Source organism: Mesoplodon bidens (genome assembly GCF_964165515.1).
Source record: "Mesoplodon bidens genome assembly, contig: HAP1_SCAFFOLD_303, whole genome shotgun sequence".
NCBI lineage: Eukaryota > Metazoa > Chordata > Mammalia > Artiodactyla > Ziphiidae > Mesoplodon > Mesoplodon bidens.
In genome coordinates, this window is record NW_027672243.1 from 37,604 (window position 1) to 62,043 (window position 24,440).

General features: G+C 37.5%; 1 pseudogene across 1 annotated transcript in view; it reads left to right on the top strand.

The window, feature by feature from the left end:
• The first annotated feature begins 1,817 nt into the window (after nt 1-1,817).
• The window catches only part of LOC308610438 (ferritin light chain-like), a 69,500-nt pseudogene continuing 46,877 nt past the window's right edge, over nt 1,818-24,440 (top strand). Inside the window, exon 1 of the transcript in view lies at nt 1,818-1,825. The product of the transcript in view is annotated as a ferritin light chain-like (transcript). The remainder of the gene's footprint in view (nt 1,826-24,440) is intronic.

The window sequence follows — 24,440 nt, forward strand, 5'->3', positions numbered from 1 at the left end:
CACCCTACGTAATAGAATGTGTCCTAAATCTGACCAATTAGAATAATTCCTCCATTCTTGGTGGAGTAGCTCTGATAGAAATGGACAGAGCTGGGCTCAGGGTGGGAAGGGGGTGGTTTCCTTCTGTTACAAGCTCTAAACTTTCTTCAAGTTTCCTATGATTTAAGCCTAACTACAATTTATGGACTTTTGAAAAAGAGTAGGTACTAAAATTAAATAAGCTGAGAGTGTTGATAACAAATTTAAGGAAATGTAGAATTATTACTATGAGAATTACCATAACTGTGTTTGTTCCAAATATGAGCCTGCTATAGCATTTTAATTATGAATAGAATTAAACAGAAATTCACTTGCTGTCACCATCTGATAATATTACCAGAGACTTCCCTTAAGGAAATTTAAAATTATTTCTTCTATGTAAATCTCTACAAGTCCTTAATTTCAACCTTATTATAAGAAATAACACACAGTAGCAACAAGCTGGCAGAATTTTGACAATTCTCCTGCCTCCCTCCATTCCGCCTTCTTTTCCTCTTTCCCTCCCTCCCTTTCCCTCCTCTTCCCTCACTCCCTTTCTTTCCACAAAGCAAGTAAATGGGTACATAGAAAATAGTAGGGGTCACACGCTTTCATTACAGGGGTTGGGAATGTGGACTCTCACAAAAACAGACTTGATTTTAAATACTGTATCTGTGCCTTACTAGCTGTGTGACCATGAATAATTTAATCATTCTGTGCCTAAAATAGGTGTAAAATTAGGCTGTAAAATAGGTGCAAACAGTACCTACCTCTTAGGTTTGTTGTCAGGGGGGATTCCAACTGGTTTTAAAATAGTATTTAGCACAGAGGAAGCATAATAATTATTATTTTTCACTTCTCTGAATATATAAAACATTTAGTATTGGGATTCATAGTCTCAAAATCTAACACTCACTGATGTGAATATCTGATTGGCTAAATGGAGAAAAACATTGTTATAGTAATTATTTCTTTAGTTTCTCATTTTGTTTTTTTAACTGAAAACCAGAATCACAATTTCTTGGTATTATCTGTTATCAATGAACAGTATAAGACTGTAATATTATTTTTGACAAGGCACTGAATATTCGAAATGAAGAAAACTAAGAAATAGTAGTAAATAAAACTTTTCTGGTACTAATCCCAAGTGAAAGATGAAATTAATGATGATATATATGTGAAAACTCTGGAGAAGTCATACAGAAAGAACCTCAAGTACTTGAGGCACACTTGAAATTCAAATGACATTAAATGACTAATTCTTAAATCAAGAACCCTTCACTAAAATTAAAAACACAAATGCTTTATTTTTCTTTATTTCTTGTAGGAAGTGAAAGAGTACTCAGTAGGTGTCAGACTATTTTAAAAAGCAGGTTATAGAGATGATATTTCAGGAGTGTAAAAATACTAAGGCGGATCTCATAAATGATTGGTATATTATTTAATTCAGGTTAGCGTCAGAATTGTCAATGTTTGTTTCTTAAGCAATGCAATCCTTTAGGTAGGAAGCATGGTTCTTTGGAGAAGTTGAGAGACACAAGATACACAAACTGGAATATGGTGAAAAAACAGACAGTATCGATTTTTTAAAATTAAACCTAGGAATTATTTAACATGGCCATTTCTTTGGGTTGAAGAAAGAAATTCATATAGATTTTCCTGGTTCAGGCTCCAGTGAGGTCTATAGGCAAATTTGCAACTAGAGCAAGATTCAGACCTATTTCCAATTTTGTGCTTACCTCTTAAATATGTCCAGTTCCTACAGCATAGAGGAAAGCACTAGATTGGCCATGGCATGAATGGCCAGGTTAGGATTCTGGCCCTGCCACTTAATAACTGTGTACGGCTTAAATAGGCAATTTGCTAAACTTCATGAATTTCAATTCCCACTCTCCAACCCCCACCCTGGGCAAAATGCGTAAAATCCTTTTTCTACCAACTCTAGAGAGTTAGGATGGTCTGAGGAGAAAATGTACATAAAAATGCTTTGAAAATTATTTAATGCTTTAAAAATATTATTTATCATTATTATTTCAAGATGAGGGAAAACTCCCCCTCCGCTAATATATTCAGCTTTTTATGGCCACCTAGATCTTCCAGAAAGCTACATAAAAACTGAACATTTTAACAATACTCGGCAATGTTTAGATGTTAAAAAAAAATTATCCAAACTGGCACATTTCTTCTTAAACAGTTCTAAAAGTAATACATACATAGTGCAATGAATTTGGAAATACAGAATGAGAACGGGAGGAAGTAAAGGTCACCCTGACTCTCTTATTTCTTGAGTTAACCATTGATAAATAATTTTTACATTTTCTTTGGGTCTTTTTTCTCTATGTGTGTGATATTCAAAACCAACTTGTGAATATGCTGTATTTATTATTTAACATTCTTCTCTTCTCACTTGACATTTTACAAAAAACAATTTTAATTTGTTAACTTCTGTATTGTTTCCATTTCTAAGCATCATAAAATACTTAATAGTGAAGGTTACCTATGAGCTATTATGTAAAAAAAAGTTCAGCATCTATAACCTAAATAAATATATTAGAAATTCATATGCTTTAAAGCAGTGATCCCCAACTGTTTTGGAGCTAGGGACCGGTTTCGTGGAAGACAATTTTTCCACCAACAGGGTGGGTGGGGGGAGGATAGTTGGTTCCAGCTGTAATGCGAGCGATGGCGAGCCATGGGGAGCAGCAGATGAAACTTCGCTCGCTCGCTCGCTCGCTCGCTCGCTGGCCGCCCACCTCCTGCTGGGCGGCCCATTTCCTCACACAGCCAGGGGGTTGGGGACCCCTGCTTTAAAGGATATCCCTATGTTTTTATGTGATTGACCATTTCAAAAGTTTCATAGACAATTCCACTATTTATATTTAATTAAAGACCATGAAACTTGTTTTTAGTATTTTTAAATAAAAGATAAAGATGACTTCATTTAAAAGCTGATAACAAACCTCTAGAACACGTCCTTCTACTTAAGTGAGGTGTTAGATAAAAAAAGCACAATAGATATATAGATTATACTTGACTTTAAATAAAAATCTGAATAAATACTATAGAATTGTTATCTCCCCTTTATTCTGTTAATAATTGCTAATAGGAATATTATGGAGAATGATTGAAGCTTAATAGTCATATGTCAATTACCAAGATCACATTTGTGTGGTACAATGAATTTGCAAAGGTAGACTATCAAATGTATTTTATTGTCAAAGGTGGTCTGCCAATCGGCAAGTCATTTCGTAAGTTATGCTCTAAAATATATCATTTACCGATACCCAAGAGACATCTCGGTATGTCATTAATAGCGCAGAAACTCTAAGCCAGGGATATTTTTGTCTTTATAATTAATTTGAGACAGCAGCTAATAAAAACCAGAATAATAACACTAATAACCTTCAAATTAATTTTGACCCTAAGCTATAGCAATTTCAACAGAAGTTAGTATATTTACATACCAAATTAAGATTCCTAAACTTGTATTACAATTGATGCAATGTTTTTATGAAATACTACCTATATAATATTTCATTAAGATAATAAAATGAGAATAATATAGAAATGTCATAAATGTTTGTGTCCTAGAAAGGATTTAGAGGGAATTTCTGGTAGTATAAATTAATACATGATTAATCATATTACTTTTATTTATAAAGCATCCAAACATACACATCTGTAATCTTATATGTCTTTACCATCAAGAGAAATATATTCCAGAATTAATTTTAAAAACACTGCTTTTACTGTGCTTATGTATTCTAGTTGAGAAGTCTGGACTTTAAGCATTATTAAATTATAGAACTCATCAGAAAGCAGGAGGAAAACAACAATACAACTGATGGCATTTGTTAATATAAACCTTTGTGTAAAAATGTTATGAAACTAAGAATGGAAAAAGTAGAATTATTAAGCAACAAATGGCTGTTTTAAAAAATCTCGTTAATAGTATATACTACCTGGGTTATTCTTTTACTTGAAAAAATTACAGTATATTAGGTTGTCCTAATTTGGAACTATGTAACTGCCACTCTCATGTTTCTAGTTTTACTAGAAGAGTGCATTTTTTTGGTATAAGCGTAAGGAAAAAAAAAAAAACTGGAACGTTCCATACTGCAGTTTCCTTCCTCCCTTTCCCCAACAGAAAAAATAAGAAATACTATACCTAACCAACAGATCTGATGATTCCAAAAGGGACAAGTCTCTATTCTGAAACACTATTCAAGTCAGAACATTCCAAATTATGATTTTGTGAGACACTGGAAAATTATGGCATGAAAAATAGAAGAATATTTCTAATGCACTATAAAATGTATTCCTCAAAGCAAAAGAGCTAATGGAAGGCCAGAGCACTTAATGGATAAAATATAATCAAATGAAACAGAAGCATGTTCCAAGCTGAAAGGCAACAATCTCACTATTCTCACATAATTGGATAGTAGACATAACCCAGTAAGATCAGGTTTAAAAACATTTAAATATATATAAATACACATATGTATAAATAACATATATAGCACCTGAAGTAAATACATATTCATATTCATATATTAAAGAATCACTTTAAAATTTAAAAATATTTTTTTAACTATTGAAAAATAAACAGCTAGTGAAAAAATAAGTTTTCTTTGCAAAACTTGACTCTGGAAACAAAGATTCTTCAAATGCTTCTCCAAGAACTTGTCTGTTTATTTTAAATATAACCAAATAAAAAAATAAAAATAAAAAGTAAATAAATATAATCAAATATTTGAAATAGAAGGCAAATGTTCATGAAAGCAGACATATATACATGCATTTATATGCATATATACACATAATTGGATAATATAATGAATATGTATAATACACATAAAATACAGATCTTCCTTAACTTACTATGGCACTGCATCCTGATAAACCCATCATCAATTGAAAATATCATAAATTGTAAATGCTTATACTACACCCAATCTACCAACCGTCATAGTTTAGCCTAGTCTACCTTAAATGTGCTCAGAACACTCACATTAGCCTAAAGTTGGGCAAAATCATCTACCACAAAGCCTATTTTATAATAATCTGTTGAATATCTCATTTGTTTTATTGCATACTGTACTGAAGGTGAAAACCAGAACGGTTGTAAGTGTGTCAGTTGTGATCGAGTCGCTGAGTGGGAGGAGTGGCTTGCTGCTGCTGCTGCCCAGCATCACAAGAGAGCATCATGCTGCATATCAGGAGTCTGGGAAAAGTATAGTTTCTACTCTAAATTCAAAGTATACTTTGAAAAAATGAAAAAATTCAAACTATAGTTTCTACTAAACGAGTATCACTTTCGCACCATGGTAAAGTTGAAAAATCGGTAAGTCGAACCATTGTAATTCGGGGAATGTCTGTATATAAATTTTTGTATAATATATGTGTATATGTGTTTGCACGTGTATATTTAAAACTGGAATTTAGACTGTTTGCTACATCTCATCTTAGAAGCAGACTGTGCCCAAAATCTATGCCTCAAGCCTTTGGTGAATAGCTAATGAATTCAGTATTCAAACAGGGATTAAAAATATTGACTTGGAAATTCAGGACAAACTTACTACTAAAAATGTTTTACACTTTTTACTTAAAAGAACATAGTTAGGTACACATGATTAGACTCTACCAACTATAATAAATTATTGCCGATTTGGCTAGAGTTGTTGATCACCACAAAATTCTCTCTTGCGGACAACTATGGCTTACATATTAAATGGAAGGCTTTAGGCAGTTTTTGTACTTGTTTCCTTAGACCTAAATGGTCCACATAATGATAAAAAGTTAAATAAGAAAAAAATGTAAAATTATGTGCTTTTCAAGCTCAACAAAATTGTTATCATACTAAAGCTCGCCTGTGTACTAACAGTACAGTTTTTATAGGCAGGTGTTTCTGCTACTAAAGTTTTCACATTAATTGAGGCTCTACTTTTGATTTCAGTTTAAAGGTGTTGCTAGTGATTGAATCTACTCAGTAGTGCACTTTTATGAATAAGACTCTGAATATTAAAATTCTTACATGTACTCTCTCAATTCATTGAGATTCAGTCAAATAGAAAGATATCATATACCAAGAAGATTCCTTTGTATATGATGTACAATGGAGTAACAGATTAATTTTCCTTTTTGGACAACTTAATGATATTGATTAACATTAAAAAATTTCAACAGTTACATATTTAAAAAAAAGACTGGGGTACAAGGCAGATAATTAGTAGTATTACCTTTAAAGGCTTTTGTTAGAGGAAGTGAATGTTAACAACTCTTTATAAATTAAAGTTGCCCTCTCCCAGGAACTTCAATACTGTATCAGAAAAAAATAAAATAAAATTGTCAACTATTGCTTTTAAGAAAGGGAACAATTCCCATTTTCTATAACATTACTTCTGAAATCAACACCCTTATTCAACAACCTTGATATCATTTCTGATAATGAGTCAGTGAAAAGAGTGATTAGACAAATGGTACAATTCAGAAAGAAAATAAGATGCAGAAAGAAATTCAGAAAGAAAATAAGATGCCAACTGAGTTTTCCCAGGTCATCCAATCAACTCCTTGCAGAGTTAAAAATAGAAGCTAAGACTAATTCCCACAGCTACTGCCAGATCAGAGCCTGACAACTTTGCATTGTGGTAGCTTCAACCTCTCCTGCTACTGGGATTCCCTGCATTGAGACATCTTCCTATGAGGTTCAGTTATTTCAAGGTTTGCTTTAAAATGGAGAGGGGTAGGAAAAGGTTCATAATTTTAGGGAAAATCTGTGGTAATGAGATCTCATTGTAAACTGCTCACGAGAATTAGAAAGATAAAAACTGGAAATATTTACTAACCCTTACTATGTCTCAAACACTGCAGTAAGTTCCCTTTTATGTTATCTTCTTTAATCTTCGCAACAACCCTGTGATTTTCCTGTTTTAAATATCCAGAAACAATTCACAGTGGCTAAGTAACTTACCCTAAGTCATAGAGATAGAAAACAATAGAGGTAGGATTCAAACTAGGTGAGGTTCAAAGTTCAAATTCACTTCCTGAAAAACATGATTAGAACATAAATGGTAGCCAAAACTCCCCAAAATAAATTAAAAAATTAAAAGAAAGAGAGAAAGGAGGGGAGGAGGGCATAGTGATCTGCATACCTTAAAAATAATGTTTAGAACTATTTGATTTATCTTAAAAATGACCAAAAGCTAGCTGCCTGAGAGCTCTAAGAATAAAATTATTAACAAACTAAACAAAAAATATTTTTATACTCACTCACTTTGAGATCACCCAATTGCTTTCCTTTCATAACACTGTACTGCCATTTTATTTCATTTTCTATTATATTTATTAAGGGATAATTTAAAGACAAGTATTTTGCCTAACAGGTTAATGATTTTTTTTTCTTCTAAACGATGACCAAGATGCCGATCCTCCTCCCCTTATTCAATGGACTAATTAGTGTCAGATCACTTTAGTGTCATATTTAATTTCTGTGGTGAAATAGTGATTTCACAAACCCTGTGAAGATGTTACACATCCACTATAACATGCATGCAGGTGGAAAAAATTTTCAACTGATGTAGATTTTGCTTTCTCTATGATTGTATTCTTCACAATCAATGAGATAGAAAAAGACACAGAGATAAGAGAACTGTTGACTCATATTTTCTTATTAAAATGTGTATCTTGGGCTTCCCTGGTGGTGTTGCAGTTAAGAATCCACCTGCCAATGCAGGAGACACAGGTTCGAACCCTGGTCTGGGAAGATCCCACATGCCGCAAAGCAACTAAGCCCATGGGCCACAACTACTGAGCCTGCGCTCTAGAGCCCGCGAGCCACAACTACTGAGCCCATGCGCTGCAACTACTGAAGCTGGCATGCCCTAGAGCCCGTGCTGTGCAACAAGAGAAGCCACCGCAATGAGAGGCCCATGCGCCACAACGAAGAGTAGTCCCCACTCCCAGCAACTAGACAAAGCCCAGGCACGGCAACAAAGAACCAACGCTGTCAGAAATAAATAAATTACTTAAGAAAATAAATAAAATCTGTATCTTGCATTTTCAATTTTCTAAAAGTTCAAATCCATGGTGGTTGAAAAAAGAAGAGTAATGTCATATGTTTTCTTGTCCTGGGTAAATGGATTGTGCTTGGTTGAGTGTCTTTTTTTTTTTTGCCAAAATTTCTTTTTTATTATTTTTATATCTACTATTACTTATTTGAATTCTACTCACTGCTTTTTGTTTTTTCATCTTTATTGGAATACAATTGCTTTACAATGGTGTGTTAGTTTCTGCTTTATAACAAAGTCAATCAGTTATACATATACATATGTTCCCATATCTCTTCCCTCTTGCGTCTCCCTCCCTCCCACCCTCCTTTTCCTACCCCTCTAGGTGGTCACAAAGCACGGAGCTGATCTCCCTGTGCTATGTGGCTGCTTCCCACTAGCTATCTATTTTACGTTTGGTAGTGTATATATGTCCATGCCACTCTCTCACTTTGTCACAGCTTACCCTTCCCCCTCCCCATATCCTCAAGTCCATTCTCTAGTAGGTCTGTGTCTTTATTCCCATCTTACCCCTAGGTTCTTCATGACCTATTTTTTTTTCTTAGATTCCATGTATATGTGTTAGCATACGGTATTTGTCTTTCTCTTTCTGACTTACTGGTTGAGTGTCTTGAACTGCTCAAACTTTAAGGTCCATCATCTCTAATTTCCACCCTACCAAAACCTCAGACAAGAAACAGGAGAAAGGGTAGTGCCATCCATAATTCATTCCCACCACACCTACAAAAATAATCACAAGGAACTTGTGTAGAATACCAATTCTTTTGTATTAGGAAGGCAGTTTTCAAAATTAAATGGTATTGGTTCATTTGGTTGTTTAATAAATATCTTGCAGATGCCTATCATAAAGCCAAATACCAAACTGACCATTTAAGTTGCAGGAATTTTTATGGTCTTGATATTTTACTATTTTAAAGTAACAGTTTACATTTGAGTGCTTACCACAATATGTAATACCAATAAGCTCCCTAGAAATCTAAACATTTATAAAATACACCAAATGCTACTGTCTCATGCCTTGCTTTGCAATCCTGGATTGCTTTCTACTATGGAGATGATGTAAGAAATATAAGCTAGATATCTCTTCTATGGGATCACCAGCCATGTCTCAACTAACTTTTATCAGTGGAGACTCTCAGTACATACATATTTATTTATTATAAAACTCTTCGGTACTGATCATTAGGTAATTCCGGTAAATGTGGGCACGTAATAATAGTTAAGAATGTCAGCCCCATTTCATTTCAGCTTGATCCACTGCAGGAAAGCACAAATTAGATGAAAGCAATTTCCCCAAGAACAACTCACTTCCTTGAGATGAGACATAAACTTGGGTGAACAGTGATTTGTCACAATTTATTTTTGAGGGTAGTCGTTTAAAAAAAGTGCTAATGTAATCTTTTCAGAATGAATCCTTTTAAAAATGCATTAATTCTCCAGTGAATATAGCTTATAATTAAAAACCTATACATGTAATTTTACTTTTCTAAATTTTTACATATGACCATATATAATAAATATGGAAATCTTAAAATCTTCATTATCTTTAAAATTTGATGGCCTTTAAATCTGAATTTGGATTTGGTGAGTCTGACGGATTATTCTTAGTGACTCTATTGGGTACCACCAATTCAGATTCAACATTATTTCTGCAAGTCTCAGAAGCATTAAGTTTTGTGAATGGATAGAGGGTATTAACATCCTGGTGGTTTTTCACTACATTGAGATGACCAGAGAACCTGAGTGTGAAAGATCATGGAGAGAAGTGTAAGAAATGGCACTAAAGGTATCACTGACTTCTCTCTATTTACTCAGATTCTGCAGTATACAACAGAAGGAACAAAGCAGGTTGTGTTGTTGCTACTGTTGCAATGACCAAGGATCCTCAGTCTCATAGCCACTGCAGTCCATTGTTTAAGATGTGAGCTTGTTGTTGCTTATTCAGGCAAAAGTCAGAATGCTTATTTGTTTTATGTCTGTTTTTTAATGAGGGTTTGATTAGACAGCAATAAAGACAAAAGTAAATAGGAGAAATGTTTATTAATAGGTCCCTCCATCCCTATCAACCAAAGAAAAGGCATACCTTAAAATATTGTAGTGTAATGTCTAGGGTGTGTCTGTCTGTGTTCTTGCCAGCCTTCACCTTTAAGTAGCTTTTCAAAAATATGTTATAAACATGTTGCTTCATCCTTGCCCTTTTAGCCTGTTAATGTCTAACTTAAGTAAAGCAGGATGCAATCCCCAGCAAGTTATCTGTTTCTCCTTTCTTGGACCATGCAAATCAAAACAGTCTTCTTCTAAGGAGGGTGGAGAAAAGTTGTGCCAATTGTGTTCGTACTTCAGCTATTCCAACGTTCTTTGGTTTATCTTAAATGAGACATTCTCATCTTTGGGCTTTAATTATTCTGTTTAAAAATAAATTTTAAAAGATACTCTGAAGAGAAACTAAGAAAAAAAACAACAAAATAAAAGATTTACCATAATGCAGGTACATAAATATGAACTAAAAATACTTTTAAATTAAAAATTAATCTTTTTTATTTTAAAAATTAATCTAATTAAAATTACAGATTAGGCTGGATAGAATTGATCCATTGCTGAAGCTTAAAAACAAACTAGCTATAAATGTTACTAGTTTTCTACACTGCTGTTACAAGACTTGACTGACATCCGTGATGTACTCTGTAATATTTTTGAAATGATGAAATGTGTGATCCAGAGACTTGAAATATTTCAATACTTGTGTATAGGAATTTTCTTCCATGAACTAGAAATGAAAAAAGTGAGAATGTTTCCTTGCTCAAATCACATTAAGTGGATTCCCTTACATTACTTGCATTCATTTTTAAGATAGTCATAAATGGTTACATAAAATACAGGAATATTATCTGTTGAAGAAGTTGATGGTTTTTATAGTCAATGTATGTATTCAAATGATAAATGTTTCTGCATAATCTCTGACCCAACAATACCATTCCATGCCACTCCAAGAATTCTTCCATCAAAAGTAAAAGCTCCAGGACATAAAGACATGAACCTCTATGTCCATTACCACATTTCTTGAAATCATAAAACTGTCTGGAACTTAATAAATGTTTATCAATGGGTTTTGACTGAATGAAATTATGGCTCACTCATAGTACACATTACTGGGCATCTACTAAAGGTAATATGGTAGTGATATATGCTAGATATCATTAATATAATAGAAACACAATGTACTAAAAGTGTTTTGCAACTAAAAATCACTATACATTGTATGGCTTTAAAAAGGAATGAAATGCTGCTACATGCTATAACATGGATAAACTTTGAAAACATTATGTTAAGTGAAAGAAGCCAGACACAAAAGGTCAACTATTATATGATTCCACTTATATGAGGTAGTTAGAATAGGCAAATTATAAACCCAGAAAATAGAATAGAGTTAACCAGAGGCTAAGGGGAGGGGAGAAATAAGGGGTTATTGTTTAGTGAGTACAGTTTCTGTTTGGGATAACAAGAAAGGTCTTAAAATGGATAATGGTAATGGTTGATCAACATTGTGAATGTACTTAATACCAATAAATGATACACTTAAAAATGGTTAAAATGGTAAATTTTACATTATGGGACATTTTACCAAAATAAAAAATAAAAATATACTCTAAAATAAAGTAAAAATTTACCTCATACTAGGCATACTATGAAGTTTGCATAAAATTGCACTTATTTTAGGAGCTTATATGGTTATTATCATATTTGGGGACGTGTAAAGAAAGCAACAGCTTAAGTAGTCCTCTTGAGTTCTTTCTCTCCATCTTTCCAACCTGGTGTTTTCTAGATTAATGGTTTTGTCACGCCTCTCTTTGAATACTAGCATCAGTAGGAATGCTAGCTAGTACTCGTTTCCTTAAGTATCAGCTAAAAAGTTTAATGTATTTTTATGCTGGTAATTGTTTTAGAACCTGGGAGGGATGTCATTGTTTTCTTAACTTGCCAAAAGCAAATATAGTACTGTAGACAGCATTACTAGAAAGAAATAGTAACTTTGAAGTAGACATATGTCCATCCTAAGCAAACTGAATATATTTCAAAGCAGACCACACCACTCAACTGCTGGCAATGTTCTTCCACATACTTGGCAGTATACTACTCGAAGTCTGAGAACTGTTTCTTTTTTGTAAAAATGATTTTGATTGGAAAACCCTGAATAAATCCTTTGGAATGTGTAACGTTTAGAGCTCCTTCTGGGATTCCTTTTCCATGAATCAAGGTTCTTTGATTCACTATCCTCCTTGGCACTTGCTTCCTAGTCATCTCAGCAGCCTTTGTGCCAGTGCTAATGAAGAGCTCCCACTTTAGGTCCTAAAGCAGGGAGAACAATAAAAGGAGAACCTCATTTCAAGTACCAGAAATGTCTGGGCTATAAAGGACACACATATTGTCAAAGTAAGCCCAGAGTGGGGTGACATCACCAAGGTCATTCCTGGCTCCACGTCCCCCACAGGAGGAACAACTAACAATTATTTGGAAACAGGACACTATTTGAGAGAATCCTAGAACATGGAGGTGAGGCTGAAGCACCCCCGTGCACCACAGAGACCAAGACAGACTGCATTAGAAGGGTGAGAAAAGGAGCTTGACCACACTGCCCCTCCCCCAAGCCAGTGGAGCACCATGGGTGAGGTGTCCCCTGAACCTCTGGTTCCTCCAGTAGGGGAAGAGAACTGGGGGACAGCAAGCACCACCACTAGCATTGGGGTTGCTTTGTGGGAGCCACTGCTCTAATCTGCTCCACTGGGATTGCAGGGGAATCTGCAGGGTTTGACCACTAAAAGTTGGACTGTGATGAAGGGGGAAGGGGCATGCAACAGCCAGCACATGGATTGTGACCGATGGAATTCATACCTGCAGTGCCCAAGTAGTGATCACAACTGGCACCTTTGCTTATCTACAGAGCCAGGTTGGTGGGACACTACAACCGGGGAACTCAGCAGGGTACAGATCCACCTGATACGCATCTGGCCCTTGAACCTGGTTTGCCCATACCCAGGGAAAGAGCAGAGTCACAGCCCACCCACTGTGGAGAGTGTTTTCTGGCCATCTGACCAAAAGGGCTGGCAATAAATCCTGGAAGCTATTTGGCCTAGTCGTGCTCCAGCCAAGAGGCAGGCAGCCAGAGCTCATCACTGGCTCTGGTACAAAGCAGAGCCAGTATCAGGTGTGGAGGGATCCTGTACCATGCACAGGCAGGGAGATTAATTCATATCCAAGGCTGAGAGGAGCTCCCAGCTCCTCCCAACTGGGGAGTCTGTTTGAGAAATTAAGAGTCGCCTGGAGTGGTCCCTCCTCATCCCACCCAGGCAAAGGAACTGGGACTAGCCCCATCCCATCTGCTGGGAGAGTGTCTTCCTGGCCCATCTGACTAGAAGGATTGGTGACAACTCCTAGAAACTGTGCGGCCCAGCAGTGCTCAAGCCTAGAGAAGGGTAGACAGAGCTGATAGTCGGCAAAGCAAAGCCAGTGGCCTTGTTCAGCCACAGAACGTGGAGTGTGGATCAGCTTGAGTTAAGACAACGAAGAGCTTTACTGGCTTTAGAGCTGCTTCTCCTGCTGCACCCAGGCAGGAAATCTAATTCATAGCCCTACTCATCACTGAATACAGCCTTCAGCACGTCCAACTGGGGAACCTAACCAGAGAACATGGGAAGCTGTACAGCCCATTAAACAGCCCTAGATACAGTGGCACTTGAACAGACAGCACAGCCTGTGGCCTCCCCCTTCTGCAGGGCAAAACCAGTGCCCTCACCTGACCAGGGAATTAAGTGCACACTCTGGCCTGATTTGGGTTCCCAAACAATGAACTATACAGGCTCTGGGTCCTGTCCAGAGCCAGGTCCTATACAAGCTCTGATTCTCTGCCAGGAAACTAATTCATAGCCCCATGTACTACTACTACTGAATATAATACCCAGTTAAGTCTGGAGGAAGAGCCCAATTATTCAGATATGCAGATACCAATGTAAGGAATCAAGGATCACAAAAATTAGGCAAATAGGACACCACCAAAGGAAAGTAATAAAACTCCAATAACTGACCCTAAAAAAAAAAAATGAAGATCTGGGCTTCCCTGGTGGCGCAGGGGTTGAGAGTCCGCCTGCCGATGCAGGGGATGCGGGTTCGTGCCCCGGTCCGGGAGGATCCCACATGCCGCAGAGCGGGCTGGGCCCATGAGCCATGGCTGCTGAGCCTGCACGTCCGGAGCCTGTGCTTCGCAACGGGAGAGGACACAACAGTGAGAGGCCCACGCACCGCAAAAAAAAAAAAAGAATATCTATGAACTGTCAAAGAATTCAGAATAATCCTCCTAAGGAAGTTTAGTGAACTACAAGAAAGCACAGACAGCTAAGTGAAATTAGGAAAACAATGCATGAACAAGACAAGGAGTTTGACAAGGAAATAGCAACATCAAAGAAACAGGAACACTAGATTTTAAAAATACAATAACTGAACTGAAGAATTCAATAGAAAGTTTCAAAGGTAGATTCGACCATGCAGAAGAAAGAATCAGCAAACTGGAGGACAGGACTTTAGAAATTACCCAGTGAAAGGAACAAAAAGGAAAAGAATAAAAAGAGTGAAGAAAGCCTATGGAAATTATGGGACACAATAAAGTAAACAATGTTCATGTATGGGAATTCCAGAAGAAGAAAAGAGAGAGAGAAAGGGAAAAAAAGTATATTTAAAGCAATAATGGATGAAACTTTCCCAAACCTAGGATGAGAAATGGACATCCATATCCATGAAGTCCAAACAAGCCCAAATAGGTTGAACTCAAATAGGGCTACTCTGAGACACATTGCAATTAAATCATCAAAAGTCAAAAACAAAGAAAGAATTTTAAGACCAGCAAGAGAAAAGAGAGAAGTTACATACAAGGGAACCCTGGGATAATTGGATATTCACATGTAAAAGAATGAAATTGGACCAATATCTTATACCACTCACAAAACTAACTTGAATTGGATTAAAGACTCAAATGTAAGACCTGAAACTATGCAACTGCCAGAAGAAAACATAGGAATAAAGCTCATTACATGGGTTTGGTAATGACTTTTTGGATATGACACTGAAAACACAAACGACAAAATAAAAAATAAACAAATGGAACTACATCAAACTAAAAAGCTTCTGCACAGCAAACAAAAACAAAAACAAATCAACAAAGTGATTGAAAAGACAACCTATAGAATGCGAAAAACATATTTGTAAACCATATATCTGATAAGGGTTAATATCCAAAATAAATTAAAAATTCATACAAATCAATAGCAAAAAAAATTACCCAATTAAAAAAATGAGCAAAGGACCCAAATAGACATTCTTCCAATGAAGACACACGAAAAGCCAACAGGTACATGAAAAGATGCTCAATACCACTAGTCATTAGGGAAATGCACATTAAAACCACACTGAGATATTACCTCACACCTGTTAGAACAGTCATCCTCAAAAATGTCAAGAGATAACAAATGCTCGTGAGGATGTGGAGAAAAGGGAAGCCTTGTGCTGTTGGTGGGATTGTAGATTGGTAAAGCCAGTATGGAAAACAGTATGGAGGATCCTCAAAAATTAAGACTAGAACTACATATATCTAGCAACTCCACTTCTGGGAATATATCCAAAGAAAATGAAAACACTAACTCAAAAAGATATCTGCACCCCCATGTTCATAGCAGCATTATTTATAATAGCCAAGACATGGAAACAATCTAAGTGCCCATTGATGGACAAATGGGTAAAGAGGTTGTTTTATATATTTATAGATATATACGTATTATATGTATACACACACACACACACACTGAAATATTATTCATCTGTAAGAAAACAAAGAAATGCTACCATTTGAGACAACAGAAATGGACCTTGAAGGCTTTATGCTAAGTTAAATAAGTCAGAGAAAGAAAGGCAAACACTATATGATCTCACTTATATGTGGAACCTAAAAAAAAAGAAAACAGTCATAGAAAAGGAGATCAGACCTGTGGTTACAGGAGACAGAGGGTCAGGGGAGGGGAAATTGGAGGAAGATGGTCAAAGGTACAAGCTTCCAATTGTAAGATAAATACATACTATGGACATAATGTACAACATGATGACTACAGCTAACACTGAGGTGTGATATATAGAAAAATCGTTAAGAATAAATTCTAAGCATTCTCTTCACAGAAAAGTATTATTTGATCTCATTTATATAAATTTGTGTGTTTGTGTGAGAGAGAAGGACAGAATACAAAAATGCAAAAAGAAAAGTTGTAAAGTATGAAGCTGCTTAGGTTTATATCTCAATCTATAACAGATAACAATTTGTTTAATTTTAATAGGTACAAAAATAAATATTAAGCATAGAACAAGCAAAAAGAAAAACTGAGCCCAGCGTAGATGTCCTTACAGCATTTGCAAAGGAGGGCTTTATTAGGTCCGCGAACACCTGCAATTACAGGCAAAATTCTATGTGTGTGTGTTGTGTATGTACTTGGGGAGTGGACGCATAGCCTTTAGTGAATTATTAAAGGGGATGTTAAGACCCAAAAGTTTAAAAAGCACTGGAAAGCCTGACCACAAAACCATTTTAAACTACTCTGATTATGTTTTTATAGTTTTCCTTCACTCGTTAACACTTCAAAGAACAGCATGTGAATGTGGAAAGAATCTCTGCCATTTAGGTAAGATCTCTGAGTCTCAGTGTAAAATTAGCATATAGTGGAAGGATGAAATTATACACCATAGATGAAAGTACCTAGCAGAGCGCTTTAAGACTAGTACTTATTTATGCAAGACATCTTCCCCTGCTTACTTGTTTTCAGTAGAATGAAAGCATACTGAAAGCTGGTACAATGTCTTCTTTAAACTTTTCTTTTGTAATGCTTACTATGCTTTTTGATACGGATGAGCCAATATCCACTTAAGGGCATGTAAGCTCACAATAACTTTTGTTGAATATAACTGTTTGAATGTACTTTCACTATATTATTATATAGGGATTTTAAACTAAAATGTACCTGCACACACTATTTAGAGCCTAACTTGGATATTTGAGTAGGTGGATATACACCCCTGGAAAATAATAGCTAATTTCTTCACTAAAATCAAATTGCTGAACATCTACTTTGCATATACATAGCTAGGCACTGTATTATGAGTTTCAGGTAATAAAAAGTTGTTAGTCAAAGACTCTGCTCCCTAGGGTTATTTTACAACAGCAAATCATGTTCAAACTAAAGGATAGACCAAAATAGAAAGTGCCACAGGCATTTAGACAAGGGAGAAACACATCTGAAATGAGAAGGAAGGTGGGTATGGGGAAGGGTTCATGGAAGAGGCAGTGTATGCTGTGAGCAAGGTTTCAACGTGTAGCAGGGTGAGTGAAAGGAACAAATGAAGACATATAGTCGTGATATCATGAGGCACAAACTAGAAATAAACAGCACTTGTTCTAGGCTGGTCATGAGGTAATTTAAGGGGATTAGTGAGAAACTAGATAAAGAGATATCTCTTTATGTATTACTTATTAATAATACTTTTGAACACAAGTATTTAATTTTTTAAAAAAAGAACAATATTGGGATAGGAGACTAGGAGGTACAAACTATTATTATAAAATGAGCTATAAGGATATACTGCATAGCACAGAAAATATAGCCAATATTTTATAACTATAAATGGAGTATAACCTTTAAGAATTGTGAGTCACTATATTTTACACCTGTAACTTATATAATATTACACATCAACTATACTTCAATTAAAAATGCTATTTTAGTGAATAAAACACTAAGCAGTAAAATTTTTAAAAAAGAACTTAGAAGAGAACTTAAAAATAAAGACATAAAGAGCAGGTTGAAACAGCACAGAAATCTGGCAATTAAGAGGCCATTGATAACTTTCAAAATAGCACTTTTTCTACCCATTCTCAGTGGAGGCAAAGCCTTATGAATCCTACTATTTCTTTTTCTGTTTTTCAAAATCTCAGGATAAGTCTACTTCAATTGTAGCTAATGGCAGTAAAGCAGCACCAGAAAATGCCTTTTGTAAAGAGAGGGCAACTTTGTGAATCCTAAGTGGGTACTCAAGTCTTAAATTACTGATAACACTGACCACCCACCAGACTAAATGTTTTTTTTTACGTGATTGGAAAGCAACAGATTGATTTCAATTCTATCTTGTCATATCTACAAAAAAGTTCCTACAGTTCATTTAGCAACTAATAGAATACATCCTTCTATTTGGTATTAATCCTCCTTAACACGGGGCAATTAATTTTTCCTTTCTCTGGGAAACGTTTTTAACAAAGGAAATAGAGTCATAAATTAATTTCGGTTAGGAAATCATACAACTATTTCTACCTAGGGCTTTGAATTTAGAAACTTTCCTCAGAAATTGTTTAAATATAACGAAGTCCAAATTCAGAAATACCTTAAATTTAATTATCTTAGTTGCACTAAAATAACAAATTCTATTTTCTATCTTGTTTTCTTTCTTCCCCAGAAGGCTTCTCCAACCCTAATCCATAACTTAATGCATTCATCTCACCTATAAAATCACTGGCAGGTATGATGCCGGCTTTGGCGGCTCCAGTCGCCTAATCCTGACCCATTTCTTGCCAAAGAACTCAGTTTCTTCAGAAACCAAGTAACAGACATTTCAATTTCTAACCATCATTAGCATATTTTCATGTACTAATACTCAACATAAAAACACCTTTCAAAATTACAGAAATTTTTACTGTACTTAAGATCAATTGCATTAACCTGTATTTCATAAACCTTGGGCTACTTTCAAAAAATGAATTATTATTTTAATATGTTTTTCACCTATTATTCAGAATAATTATTCATATAATTAAATATTTTACAATTAGGTAAGAAAGGTGGAAAATCCGATTTCGGAGGAAGATGGCGGAAGAGTAAGACGCGGAGATCACCTTCCTCCCCACAGATACATCAGAAATTCATCTACACGTGGAACAACTCCTACAGAACACCTACTGAACGCTGACAGAAGACCTCAGACCCCCAAAAGGCAAGAAACTCCCCACATACCTGGGTAGGGCAAAAGAAAAAAAGAATAAACAGAGACAATAGGATAGGGACGGGACCTGCACCAGTGGGAGGGAGCCGTGAAGGAGGGAAGGTTTCTACACACTGCAAGCCCCTTCGCGGGCGGAGACTGCAGGTGGCGGAGGGGGAAAGCTTCGGAGTAGCGGAGGAGAGCACAGCAACAGGGTTGTGGAGGGCAAAGCGGAGAGATTCCGGCACAGAGGATCGGTGCCCTCAGGCACACACCAGCCCGAGAGGCTTGTCTGCTTGGCCGCCGTGGCGGGCGGGGCTGGGAGCTGAGGCTCGGGTATCGGCTTTCAGTCGGAGCGCAGGGAGAGGACTGGGGCTGGCGAAAGGACGAGAGCCTGAAGGGGTTAGTGCACCACGGCTAGCCCAGAGGGAGTCCGGGGAAAGGGTCTGGAGCTGCCGAAGAGGCAAGAGACTTTTTTCCCTTTTGTTTCCTGGTGCACGAGGAGAGGGCATTAAGAAGGCTGCTTGGGGAAGCGCCGGAGACAGGTGCGAGCCGCGGGTAAGGCGCGGACCTCGGAGACGGGCGTGAGATGCTGGGGCTACTGCCGCCGCCGCCGCCGCCGCCGCGGCCCGCCGCCGCCGCCGCCGCCGCCGCCGCCACCGCCGCCGGGCCTGTGTGCGAGCGCGGGTCACTGTCCGCTCCGCCTTCCGGGGGGCCTGTGCACCCCGCCACTGCCGGGGTCCCAGGATCCGGGGACGGCTTTCCCGGGAAAGCGCACGGAGCGCCACGGGCTGCTGCAACGTCACGGCGGCCTCTGCCGCCGCAGGCCCGCCCCACACTGCGCGCCCCTCCCTCCCCTCTGCCGGAGTGAGCCAGAGCCCCCGAATCAGTGGCTCCTTTAAACCCGTCCTGTCTGAGTGAAGAACGGACGCCCTCCGGCGACCTACGCGCAGAGGCGGGGCCAGGTGCAAGGCTGAGACCCGGGAGCTGTGAGAACAGAGCAGAGACAGGGAAATCTCTCTGTGCAGCCTCGGAGGCAGCGGATTAAAGCTCCACGGTCCATTTGATGTGCCCTGCGTCTGTGGAGTGCATGAATGGACAGCGAATCATCCCAAATTGAGGAAGTGGACTTTGAGGACAAGATTTAAGACTTTCCCCCCTTTTCCTCTTTTTAAAACGAATTATCCCAAATTAAGGAGGTGGACTTAGAGAGCAAGATTTCAGACTTCTCGCCCTTTTCCTTTTTTTACAACGAATTATCCCAAATTGAGGAGGTGGACTTGGAGAGCAAGATTTTTGATTTTTCCCCCTGCTCTCTTCTTGTGAATGTGTATGTGTAATCTTCTGTGTAAGATTCTCTCTGTATAGCTTAGCTTCCACCATATGTCCCAGGGTTCTATCGGGCCGTTTTTTTTTCAATAATTACTTTTTAATTTTAATAACGCTACTATATTTCATATTTTATTCTATTTTACTTTACCTGCTCTTTTTTTCCTACCTTCCCTTCCTCCCTCCCTCCCTCGGCTCCTCCTTTCCTTCTTTCTTTTTCTTTCCTCCCTCCCACCCTTCTTCTTTCCACTTTCTTTTTCTTTCCTTCCTCCCTCTCTCCCTCCTGTCTTTCTTTCTTTCGTTCCTTCCTTCCTCCCTCCCTCCCTTCTTCCATTCACTCTTCCTTTTGCTTTCATTCCTCACTCACTCCCTCCCTCCTTTCTTTCTTTCCATCCTTCCTGCCTCCCTCCTTTCTCTCTTTCTTCCTTCCTTCCTTCCTTTCTTCCCTTCTTCCTTTCTTTCCCTCTCTCTTTCTTTCTTCTACTAATTCTTTCTTTCTACTTTTTCTCCGTGTTATTCTGAGCCGGGTGGATGAAAGGCTCTTGGTGCTGCAGCCAGGAGTCAGTGCTGTGCCTCTGAAGTGGGAGAGCCAACTTCAGGACACGGGTCCACAAGAGACCTCCCAGCTCCACATAATATCAAGCAGCAAAAATCTCCCAGAGATCTCCATCTCAACACCAGCACCCAGCTTCAGTCAACGACGAGCAAGCTACAGTGCTGGTCACCCTATGCCAAGCAACTAGCAAGGCAGGAACACAACCCCACCCATTAAAGGAGAGGCTGCCTAAAAACATAATAAGGCCACAGGCACCCCAAAACACACCACCAGACGTGGACCTGTCCACCAGAAAGACAAGATCGAGCCTCAACCACCAGAACACAGGCATTAGTCCCCCCAACCAGGAAGCCTACACAACCTACTGAAACAACCTTAGCCACTGGGGACAGACACCAAAAACAACGGGAACTACGAATCTGCAGCCTGCAAAAAGGAGACCCCAAACACAGTAAGATAAGCAAAATGAGAAGACAGAAAAACACACAGCAGGTGAAGGAGCAAGATAAAAACCTACCAGACCTAACAAATGAAGAGGTAATAGGCAGTCTACCTGAAAAAGAATTCAGAATAATGATGGTAAAGCTGATCCAAGATTCTATTTCCAAGATCCATAATCTTGGAAATAGAATAGACAAAATGCAAGAAACAGTTAACAGGGACCTAGAAGAACTAAAGATGAATCAAGCATCGATTAACAACACAATAAATGAAATGAAAAATACTCTAGATGGGATCAATAGCAGAATAACTGAGGCAGAAGAACGGATAAGTGAGGTGGAAGATAAAATAGTGGAAATAACTGATGCAGAGCAAAATAAAGAAAAAAGAATGAAAAGAACAGAGGACAGTCTCAGAGACCTCTGGGACAACACTAAACGCACCAACATTCGAATTATAGGGGTTCCAGAAGAAGAAGAGAAAAAGAAAGGGACTGAGAAAAGATTTGAAGAGATTATAGTTGAAAACTTCCCTAATATGGGAAAGGAAATAGTGAATCAAGTCCAGGAGGCACAGAGAGTCCCATACAGAATAAATCCAAGGAGAAATACACCAAGACACATATTAATCAAACTGTCAAAAATTAAACACAAAGAAATCATATTAAAAGCAGCAAGGGAAAAGCAACAAATAACACACAAGGGAATCCCCATCAGGTTAACAGCTGATCTCTCAGCAGAAACTCTACAAGCCAGAAGGGAGTGGCAGGACATAATTAAAGTGATGAAGGAGAGAAACCTGCAACCAAGATTACTCTACCCAGCAAGGATCTCATTCAGATTTGATGGAGAAATTAAAAACTTTACAGACAAGCAAAAGCTGAGAGAGCTCAGCACCACCAAACCAGCTTTACAACAAATGCTAAAGGAACTTCTCTAGGCAAGAAACACAACAGAAGGAATATACCTACAATAACGAACCCAAAGCAATTTAGGAAATGGGATTAGGAACATACATATCAATAAATACCTTAAATGTAAATGGACTAAATGCTCCCACCAAAAGACACAGAGTGGCTGAATGGATACAAAAACAAGACCCATATATATGCTGTCTACAAGAGACCCACTTCAGACCTAGAGACACTTACAGATTGAAAGTAAGGGGATGGAAAAAGATATTCCATGCAAATGGAAATCAAAAGAAAGCTGGAGTAGCAATTCTTATATCAGACAAAATAGACTTTAAAATAAAGACTATTAGAAGAGACAAAGAAGGACACTACATAACGATAAAGGGATCGATCCAAGAAGAAGATATAACAATTGTAAATATTTATGCACCCAACATAGGAGCACCTCAATACATAAGGCAAATACTAACAGCCATAAAAGGGGAAATCGACAGTAACACAATCATAGTAGGGGACTTTAACACCCCACTTTCACCAATGGACAGATCATCCAAAATGAAAATAAATAAGGAAACACAAGCTTGAAATGATACATTAAACAAGATGGACTTAGTTGATATTTATAGGACATTCCATCCAAAAACAACAGAATACACATTTTTCTCAAGTGCTCATGGAACATTCTCCAGGATAGATCATATCTTGGGTCACAAATCAAGCCTCGGTAAATTTAAGAAAATTGAAATTGTATCAAGTATCTTTTCAGACCACAATGCTATGAGACTAGACATCAATTACAGGAAAAGATCTGTAAAAAATACAAACACATGGAGGCTAAACAATACACTACTCAATAACGAAGTGATCACTGAAGAAATCAAAGAGGAAATAAAAAAATACCTAGAAACAAATGACAATGGAGACATGACGACCCAAAACCAGTGGGACGCAGCAAAAGCAGTTCTAAGGGGGAAGTTTATAGCAATACAATCCCACCTTAAGAAACAGGAAACATTTCGAGTAAACAACCTGACCCTGCACCTAAAGCAATTAGAGAAAGAAGAACAAAAAACCCCCAAAGTTAGCAGAAGGAAAGAAATCATAAAGATCAGATCAGAAATAAATGAAAAAGAAATGAAGGAAACGATAGCAAAGATCAATAAAACTAAAAGCTGGTTCTTTGAGAAGATAAACAAAATTGACAAACCATTAGCCAGACTCATCAAGAAAAGAAGGGAGAAGACTCAAATCAATAGAATTAGAAATGAAGAAGGAGAAGTAACAACTGACACTGCAGAAATACAAAAGATCATGAGAGATTACTACAAGCAACTCTATGCCAATAAAATGGACAACCTGGAAGAAATGGACAAATTCTTAGAAATGCACAACCTGCCAAGACTGACTCAGGAAGAAATAGAAAATATGAATAGACCAATCACAAGCACTGAAATTGAAACTGTGATTAAAAATCTTCCATCAAACAAAAGCCCAGGACCAGATGGCTTCACAGGCGAATTCTATCAAACATTTAGAGAAGAGCTAACACCCATCCTTCTCAAACTCTTCCAAACAATATCAGAGGAAGGAACACTCCCAAACTCATTCTACGAGGCCACCATCACCTTGATACCAAAACCAGGCAAGGATGTCACAAAGAAAGAAAACTACAGGCCAATATCACTGATGAACATAGATGCAAAAATTCTCAACAAAATACTAGCAAACAGAATCCAACAGCACATCAAAATGATCATACACCATGATCAAGTGGGGTTTATTCCAGGAATGCAAGGATTCTTCAATATATGCAAATCAATCAATGTGATACACCATATTAACAAGTTGAAGGAGAAAAACCATATGATCATCTCAATAGATGCAGAGAAAGCTTTCGACAAAATTCAACACCCATTTATGATAAAAACCCTGCAGAAAGTAGGCATAGAGGGAACTTTCCTCAACATAATAAAGGCCATATATGACAAACCCACAGCCAACATTGTCCTCAATGGTGAAAAACTGAAACCATTTCCACTAAGATCAGGAACAAGACCAGGCT